We start from the raw sequence: 9,884 nt of genomic DNA, 5'->3' as shown, positions 1-9,884 counted from the left end.
CAATGACACAGATAGGCCCTGAGAAGGGGACAATGACACACACAGGAGCTGGAGGGAGACAGAGACAAACAAAGGGGCTGGGGGAAGTGAGAGACGTTCAAAGGGGGAAAGTAGGAGACATATAAGGGAGGTGTTAGATGCAAGGTGGGGGATAAGATACGCTAAAAAGGGATGTAAGACACAAAAGGGGGTTAAGATACACAAAAAGAGATTAGCCATATAAATGGTTGGATAAGGAGGGGGGGGGGGATTATTATTATTATTATTATGATATTTATAGAGCGCCATAAAATTCTGCAGCGCTTTACAATGGGTGGACGAACAGACATGTAGTTGTAACCAGACAAGTTGGACACACAGGAACAGAGGGGTTGAGGGCCCTGCTCAATGAGCTTACATGCTAGAGGGAGTGGGGTAAAATGACACAAAAGGTAAGGATAGCATTAGACTAGTGACAGTTGCAGAAGAGGAATCAGTTGGGAGCTATTAACAGTTTAATTGATACACTTTTATGAAGAAGTGGGTTTTTGACGATTTTTTGAAGGAGTGGGACTGGGTGAGCATCTAACGGAGGAGGGAAGCGAGTTCCACAGGAACGATGCAGCCCTCGAGAAATCTTGAAGGCGAGCATCAGAGGTGGGAGTATGGACAGAAGATAGACGTAAGTCTTCAGCAGAGCGTGAGGGCCTAGACAGGACATACTTGTGTATTAGGGAGGATAGATAGGTGGGAGCAGCATTATGTAGAGATTTGAAAGCAAGAACCAGAATTTTAAATTGAGCTCTATATTTTATAGGAAATCAATGTAGGCACTGACAGAAGGGTGAGGCATGGGAGGTGCGGGCGGACAGGAAGATTAGCCTCGCCGCCGCATTCATTATGGACTGTAATGGCACAAGTTGGGAGCACGTAAGACCACTGAGAAGCGGATTACAGTAGTCAAGACCAGAAAGGACAGTGGAATGGAACAACACCTTAGTCGCATCTGGCGTTAAGTAGGGGCAGATGCGCGCAATGTTGTTGAGATGGAAATGACAGGATTTGGCGATAGATTGAACATGAGGCTTGAAGGAGAGGTCAGAGTCAAAGAGAACACCTAGGCAGCGAGCCTGCGTGGTGGAGCTGATGGTAGCACTGTTGACTTGGAGGGAGACTGTCATGATCTGCCCTGCTCTGTTCTGATGCCTGGACTTGGCTTCTGGTATCCAGTACTCTTTTTGCTATTCTTGCTTAGTTTTCCTTGTTTTTTTTGGTTTTCTATTCTATGTCTGGTTTTCTTTATGCTGGGATTTCTGGGTTCATTCCTATAGTTCGTCCCTGGATTTCCCAGTCTCCAGGTTTCCTTTAAATGTTTGTTTTATGTTGCCACACCCGTTTGTTTTCCATCATTCACTCTGTTTCAGTGTTCCTGCAGGCAGCTCATCAAGGCTTCTGCCCTTTCTTGCAGGTAAGTGCTATAAAGTCTTTTGGTTGTTTTAGCATACATTAGGCAGTGTAGGACCTGCCAGATATGGGGTACATTGGCGTGGTTGGCAGGCTTATGCAATGTATGATCATATAGTGTGACTAAATCCCCATGATTTTCATATGTAGTACTTAGTTATTTCTCCTCTTGTTTTGCCTATGTTATCTTGTCTTGTTTTAGTTTGTATACCCAGCCCATGTACAGTCCTGTCCAGTCATGCCCATGTTATGTTCATGTTTTCCTCATGTCTTGTGTATATGTTCTGGGTTTAGCTTACTATCCTTCTCTGGTTCTGGGTTCTACTAGTTCTGTCTTGTTTTCATGTTTTGGTGCCTATCTCTAGTCTAGCCTTGTTTCTAGTACTGGATACAATCTTGCTGCAGAGCCTCCCTATTCAGCTCCTGGGAGGTCTGCTTAATTTCCAAGCTCCTAGTTCCTGGTATCCGCTGAGGCTGATTCAGGGTCTTGGTATGTGGCTGCACAAACGCTGGTGCTCAACACCAGGGGGCATGCGGTTACCCTGCACCAGACCCTGCTAATCTACCTCCACACTGTGATTCCTACTTAACATCAGGCATAATGGGTCCTGGTCCATGCGCCGCCGCCTGGACACTGTGTCTGGGTCCCGGGCACCGGACTACCACCCTGACAGACAGACACAGGAGTAACAACACTTGAGGGAGGAAAGACCAGAATTTCAGTTTTGGTCAAGTTTAGTTTAATGAAGTGGGCAGCCATCCAATTAGAAACAGCAGAGAGGCAGTCAGAGACACTAGTCAAGAGGAACGGGGAGAGATCAGGAGAGGACAGGTAGATTTGCGTGTCATCTGCATAGAAATGATATTGGAAGCCAAAGGAGCTAATGAGTTTACCAAGGGAGGCTGTATAGATGGAGAACAGGAGGGGACCAGCGAGTAGATCATTGGATACTTTGGTCAGTGCCGTTTCCACAGAGTGCTTAGCGTGGAAATTAGACTGAAGCAGGTCTAGCAGGTCTAGCAGGAAGTCTGTCAATCTCGCATATACAATTCTTTCAAGGATCTTGGATGCAAAAGACAGTAGCGAGATAGGACGATAGTTGGATGGGGAGTTAGGGTCAAGATTGGGCTTCTTTAGAATTGGGGTTACAGTTGCATGTTTAAAGGGCGATGGAAATATACCAGAGGAGAGAGAGAGATTGAGAGTTTTAGTGAGAGGTAGAGAAAGAGAAGAAGACAGAGTAGGGATGAGATGCGAGGGAATTGGATCTAGGGAGCAGGTGGTGGGGCGGGAGGACTGGAGCAGAAACCTCTTCCAATGTAGCGGGTGCGAATGAACATAGAACAGCAGAGGGAGTGAAGTTAGGGGATTCAAACGGGATGTTTTGCTCAGTCCACAGGCCTCAGGTGTAATGTTCCCTACCAAAGAAATAGGTTTTCCAGCTCCAAATATCCAGGGATATTAAGGTCAGCTTTGATCCAGGGATATTATTAAAAAATGAAACGGAATTATTATCTCTTAGAAATACATATAATGGGGCGCAGCCTGACTACCAAGCAACCAGGATGCAGGTTGAGGAAGCTCCACAACTTCCCTGAGTTTAACTGATTAAAAGCAGATATTCCGCAAAATTGTTATACTAGGGGAGAGGAGTAAGCTGAGGTGGCACCAGAAACAACCTTCCCATACTCTAATGTTGCTCGGCAAGATCCAAAGCTACCTGTGGCCTGCTGTATGCTCCGGGAGGGGGGAGGGGGAGATGCGGACGATCTCCCGTACTAAAGTTAGCTAATCCATGGCCTGGGCCGCGTTTGCCCTCCTTTGGGCAGAGGTGCGGGATTGCTCAACAACAATTGCTTCTCAGTCTATGAGGTCTGTGGCACTGCGGGGAGAGGTGGGAGAGGCTCCTTCAGGGCGCATTGACTTCCCAAGCTGCCACCCACCATCCCATATGCCTAGCTGTCGTGTGTTGTTCATCTGAGGTTGTATTTACCTAATTTTAGGACCTGCTAAGGAACAGTTGATTGATAATATGTCCTGATATGTAAAACCATAGAATTCAAAGAGGGTGTACTTTCATTTTTCCATGACTGTGTGTATATATATATATATGTATATATAGTTGCATGACAACATACATGTAACAGAGATCCCTGTACCCCTGGCCCAAGGGCCGCTTCCTAGCTGGAACAGGGGACAAACCGCAGCACTTCTGCTCACTGTCGCCGTGGCTTGACTGGGGTTCTGGAACCGCTCTCTCCTGGAGCCGAATGGAGAATTTGCTCTAGACACCCACAGGCACTGGACGACACTCAGTCCTGGGAGCTCTAGCCCTTACAAGGACTTTCCCCGTTGAATCCTCCACACTGGAACAGTGATTAATGAGTTGCCCTTTCCCCTCCCAGTAACCAGACAACACATAGTTCTGCAAGCTGGAATACGTTTAATCTGGCCAGATGGCCTGCTTTTATACAGTTTCAAATACATTTGAGCATGCCCATGACACTCCCACAGAGTGTGACGGGCCGCCTGGCACCCCGACTGGGTGCCTCCACCAATCAATGCTTCCAAGTGCTCTACGAGTACTCCTAGCACTCCACCAGTTACCATAACCACCGTAAACCCCGCAGCCAGCGTTACAACTTGGTCGGGGTCTTGGTGTCCTCCACCCACCCAAGACCAGGATCCAGCTTCCAGTGGGTAGACCTCTCCCAATCAAGAGAATAAAGCAGGATAGCCCATACAAGAGCTAGTGATCATAATCCAAGGGAGTATAATGAGTATAGCAATCCCCAGAGTGAATATAGCAGTTCCTCTTCACCCTCAACATAGAGCCTCGTCTTATGTGTGTAGGGAACAGCTATATTCACTCTGGGAATTGCTATACTCATTATACTCCCTTGGATTATAATCACTAGCTCTTAAAAGAGCTATTCTGCTTTACTCTCTGGATTGGAAGAGGTCTACCCACTGGAAGCTGGATCCTGGTCTTGGGTCCAGGGTGGGTGGAAGACAGCGAGACCCAAACCAAGCTATAACACTGGCTGCGAGGTTTAAGGTGGTTATGGTGTCTGATGGAGTGCTTGGAGTACTCGGTGAGCACTAGGAAGCATCGATTGGCAGAGGCACCCAGTCGGGGTGCCAGGCGGTCCGTCACAATACAGAATAGAAGAAGAAATACAGATACGCAGCTTTAATATTATAATCTCATTAGAGCATCTTGAACAAAGATCAGAACAGGTTCCTGATCAATCAGACTTTTATATACTATAATATTGTATATTGATGTTTGCATAATAGATTTCAGAGAGAGGTACCTAACTAGGAAACAGGAAACTTTTATACCCATAAAAGGTACTTTTCTGGTCCTGCAGCATAGATTCTCTGTGACTAGACTTGCGCAAAGTGGAAATATTTGGTTTGGCTGAACCATTTTTTTCCAAAAATGAAATGTAACACTCATTCAGTTGACTTTTCAGCTTGTTTGAATATCATCCAAGAATAAGATCCAGAAAACGATGAGGATGAACAAGAACATGTGACAACTAGCTAATCAGTATTCAGTAAGAAAAAATTCCACCATTTGGTTTACAGATCTAGTGAGAAAAAGTAACAAATAGAAGGAAAAAAAGGAGGAGCAGTATAAAAATGTATCTATTTTTAAATATTTATATTTTATATATTTATTAAATAATGTATAAATATAAAAATATAGATTTTTTTATCCCTCTATTGTCCACTTCTCACTGGATTTGGTGGCTGTCACTTAGTCGTCAATCATCTTTTTTCCATTGATCATCTTTTTTTTTTGGTGCCACAGGTGTAACTCCAAATACTAAATCAAATGACCATGTCCTGCCATCACACTAGTCGTTTGCTCAGTTATATGTCTGTATGGTGCTTCGAAGATACAAAGTTAAATCAAACAGCCAATTGGCCTAAATTTTGACGAATTGCAGTTTGCCCAAAACTGAATTCACAAGTCTACTCGTTACCATCTTCATTACATTCATCATCTTCCATGAGGTTGCCTTAACTGAATTAAGCATATCACAAGCTCTGTAACCCTTTGTATGCATCAGTCATATATATAATGTGATGCTGCTGTGTTATAATGATATAGCTTAGACTGGCTGTCATCAGGGTAATATATTAAACAATACTGAACATAGAGTGATGCATATTACGTGATATATTAAATACCTGTGTCCTGTTATATATTGAATACCCGTGTCCTGTTATATATTGAATATCCGTGTCCTGTTATATATTGAATACCTGTGTCCTGTTATATATTGAATACCCGTTGTGGCTAAACCGACCTCGCCACGTGTCCTTGGAGGGGGCTGCTTGCCCGCCTCTTGCCTTTGGACTATGGACCAGACTTTATGTGAATATGTTAACCCAGATAGCTATGCCATGGAGCCCCTTCGTGTAGTTAAAGACTTCGGCTCCATGGCAATTGAACTGAATGTGTGTGGTCTGAGCGCCATTCAATAATGTGCGCTCAGACCTAAGCTATCTGGGGATATGTTACATGTATATGTTTTATGTAGTAATTGTGACATTGTGTAATTTTATGTCCTTTTGCAACCATGTGCTCAATGGAGTCTGCCTCTATCCCTGGATATAATTGGATTATTTTCCCCATTGTCTCCAGGAGAAAGGGCTCTGTAAAACCGGTTTGAGACAGAAAAGCCATGATTCATTTGGTCAAATAGGACTTTCCCTTAACTTTTTAACCCCTGGTCTGATTCGTGTCATATGTAATATCTTGTTCCCCTGAATGGATTGATTGTGAATATGTAGTTTTTATGTGAATGTGATGTATAGTTTTAAAGTTATAAAAATGCATAAGTTTTAGCTTGGAGATAATTGAGTAGATACAGTAATAAACTCAATTATCTCCCAAGCAGAGGGGAGGGGATATGTGGGATGTAACTTTTATGTCATTGGTTATTTTATACCTCCCTGTGGGCGGTCCTGTATGTGCAAGACCGTAATAAAAACCAGGCTGGGAGTGCCAGCCTCAGTTCCTGTTTAACCCTCAAAGTGAAGTGTCGTCTCATTATTGGGGGAGGATTTATTGTATGCTGTTCCAGTTTGACTGCTAGGATTGAAAACCTATTCGTATGGTTCCTATTCAACTGTCTACAGCATTCCTATGCTTGAGAGGATTTCTATGCCTCTCTGATTCGGTGATTGTGGTGTCTGCCAGAGTGCTTGGAGTCCTCAGGAAACGCTAGGAGCATCCTTTAACGGAGGTACCCAGTCGGGGTGCCAGGCGATCCGTTACACCCGTGTCCTGTTATATATTGAATATCCGTGTCCTGTTATATATTGAATACCCGTGTCCTGTTATATATTGAATATCCATGTCCTGTTATGTATTGAATACCCGTGTCCTGTTATATATTGAATATCCGTGTCCTGTTATATATTGAATATCCGTGTCCTGTTATATATTGAATACTTGTGTCGGAAGGTACTCTGTTATTACTATGGAATTCATAAAGTGATTGCAATTACCCATGTAGTAATGTGCAGGTAATTAAGTGCTGTTTCTGGGTGTAAGATTTCACTATAGACTATTTATTTTCATTGAGCCTTTCTAATGATGGTAAACTTGATGCATTGCAGCAGCATCCAGAAATAGCTAATTAAAGGGGCACAGTAGACACCCTGACCACTTAATCTCTTCATGACGTGGTCTTGGAGCAGTGCCCATGTCGGCTTAATCCTGCAATGTAAAACATTGCAGTTTTATAGAAACAACTAGAGTTAATACTTCCCTTAGTCTATGTCTGCTAGACAATCACTAGAGGCACTTCCTGGCTGTGCATGAGTATGTCCAGTGTCTTGGAAATCCCTATAGAAAAACATTGATTGAATGCGTAAAGCACGTGTAGCACTCGCCGCGCATGCACATTAGGTTTCCCCCTCGTGATGACGTCGGAGGAGGAAGAGCCAGTGCCGAGGTACTCTGACACTGGAAACTGGTAAGTGTTAAATAGTTTTTAACCCTCTCATTGTGGGATGGGAGGGTAGCTCCGCCGTTACAGAGGGTCTCTGTAGTGTTAGAAATACAGCTTTATATTCCTAACACCAAAGTGTTCCCAGGGCCGGTGCAAGGATTTTTGCCGCCCTAGGCAAAAGTAAAGTTTGCCGCCCCCCATCCCCCCCCCCCCCCCCCGATATGACATCACAATGCCCCATGTTAACTAACGCAAGTGCTGCAGTGCCACCGTGTTTACATTAAAAGGCCTGCAGGGACAGGCTATAGACACCAGAACCACTACATTAAGCTGCAGTGGTTCTGGGGACTAAAGTGTCCCTTTAATGTGAGGTAAATTAGAGATTAGTGCCACGAATAATATACTAGATTGCCTACTTACAATCAGATGAGGATGGTGATGGGCTCTACCTGCAGTCTGGCTCCACTGGTCTGGTGTAGAACAGGCTCTCTGGAGGCTGTTTGTGTTCTGGGAGAACAGGAAGAAGGCTCCATTTTTTTTAAGGCCCTTTGCACAGCTCAAGGTCTGGGCCCCAGGGTCCACCTTAATGTTCCACCAATTAGTTTGTTCACAGGAGTAGGGGATGTCCTGATATGTGTGTAAGGAATGCATTGTGTGAATCTGTGTTTGTATGTGTAAGGGCTGCAATGAGTGTTTCTGTGTATGTACGGGATGCAGTGTGTGCGTCTGTAAGGGGTGCATTGAGTGTGTGTAAGGAATGCATTGTGTGTTTCTGTGTGTGTAAGAGATGCATTGTGTGTAAGGGTTGAATTGCTTGTGTGTGTGTGTCTGTGTGTAATGCATTGTGTGTTTTTCTGTGTGCAAGGGGTGCATTGTGTGTGTGTGATGGATGTCAATCTCTCCCCCCTCCCTTGTCACTCTCTTCTCCCCCTCTCCCTCCCTCGTCACTCTCTTCTCAACCCCCCTTGTCCCTCTCTTCTCCCCCCTCTTCTCCCCCATCCTCCCTTGTCACTCTCTTCTCCCCTGCGTGTCCCTCTCTTCTCCCCCTCCCTTGTCACTCTCGTCTCCCCCGTTGTCACTCTCTTCTCCCCTCCCCACTCTCATTCCCCCTCCTAATCCCGTCAATTCCCCTCCCTGTCAATTTATCCCCCCCCTTTCAATTTATTCCCCCACCCTGCCTGTCCATTTATTCCCCCACCCTGCCTGTCCATTTCCCCCCCCTCCCTGTCCATTTATCCCCCCCGTCCATTTATCCCCCCCCTCCCTGTCCATGTATTCCCTCCCCCTCCTGTCCATTTATTCCCTCCCCCTCCCTGTCCATTTATTTACCCCCTCCCTGTCCATTTATTTCCCCCCCTCCCTGTCCATTTATTTCCCCCCCCCCCGTCCATTTATCCCCCCCCGGTCCATTTATTCCCCTTTCCCTGTCTGTCCATTTATTCCCCCCTCCCTGTCTGTCCATTTATTCCCCCCACCCTGCCTGTCCATTTATTCCCCCCTCCCTGTCCTCCCCCCTCCCTGTCCATTTATCCCCCCCCCTGTCCATTTATTTCCCCCCCTCCCTGTCCATTTATCCCCCCCTCCCTGTCCATTTATTTCTCCCCCCTCCCTGTCCATTTATTTCTCCCCCCCCCTCCCTCTTCATTGATTTCTCCTCCTCCCCTCCCTGTCCATTGATTTCTCCCCCCCCCCTTCATTGATTTCTCCTCCTCCCCTCCCTCTCCATTTATTTCTCCTCCCCCCCCCTCTCCATTTATTTCTCCCCCCCCCCCTTCATTGATTTCTCCTCCTCCCCTCCCTCTCCATGTATTTATCTCCCCCCCCCCCCTCTCTATTTATTCCCCCCACCCTCCCCTACCTCTATAGTAGCGTGGCCGAGCTCTGTATCATGGTCCGCGGGTACAGGGAGCTTTTGTTTCCTGTACCCGGCGGACTAACAGGAAGTGAACACCAGTGTTCACTTCCTGTTAGTCCGTCCGAGTACAGGAGACAGATGCTCCCTGTACCGGCGGACTATACTGCGCTCGGTCACGCTACAGAGAGGGAGTGACAGGAGGGAGCGCTGAGCGCTTCCCTCCTGTCAGCCCCCTCCCTCTCCTCATGCTGTGCCCGGGCGGTGCGCCCTCATGGACGCACCAGCCCGGGCAAAGCTGCAGCCGCCTGAGGCTCTCTACAGAGCGCTCGGGCGGCTGCAGCATTAGGGGGGCCGGCGCTCCTGGCGGCGCCCCTTCCCAAGGGGCGCCCTAGGCGGCTGCCTAGTCCGCCTTACAGGTAGCGCCGGCCCTGAGTGTTCCTTTAAGGCTGTGAGACAGAAACTTAACATAAGCAATTTAGCTGGTTAAAGAGCAATGACCTTACCAAGTGAGTATATTTCTTTTAAAATTTATTTTGTTTTAATGTTGTGACATATGGTCTTGTCTCTTTAGCTTTGTACCCGATTCATTCCTTTAGATGATTTGTCAGTG

The sequence above is a fragment of the Pelobates fuscus genome, chromosome 8 (genome assembly GCF_036172605.1).
Source record: "Pelobates fuscus isolate aPelFus1 chromosome 8, aPelFus1.pri, whole genome shotgun sequence".
Taxonomy (NCBI): domain Eukaryota; kingdom Metazoa; phylum Chordata; class Amphibia; order Anura; family Pelobatidae; genus Pelobates; species Pelobates fuscus.
The sequence above is the reverse complement of the archived record's forward strand: the minus strand, read 5'-3'. Positions refer to the sequence as shown.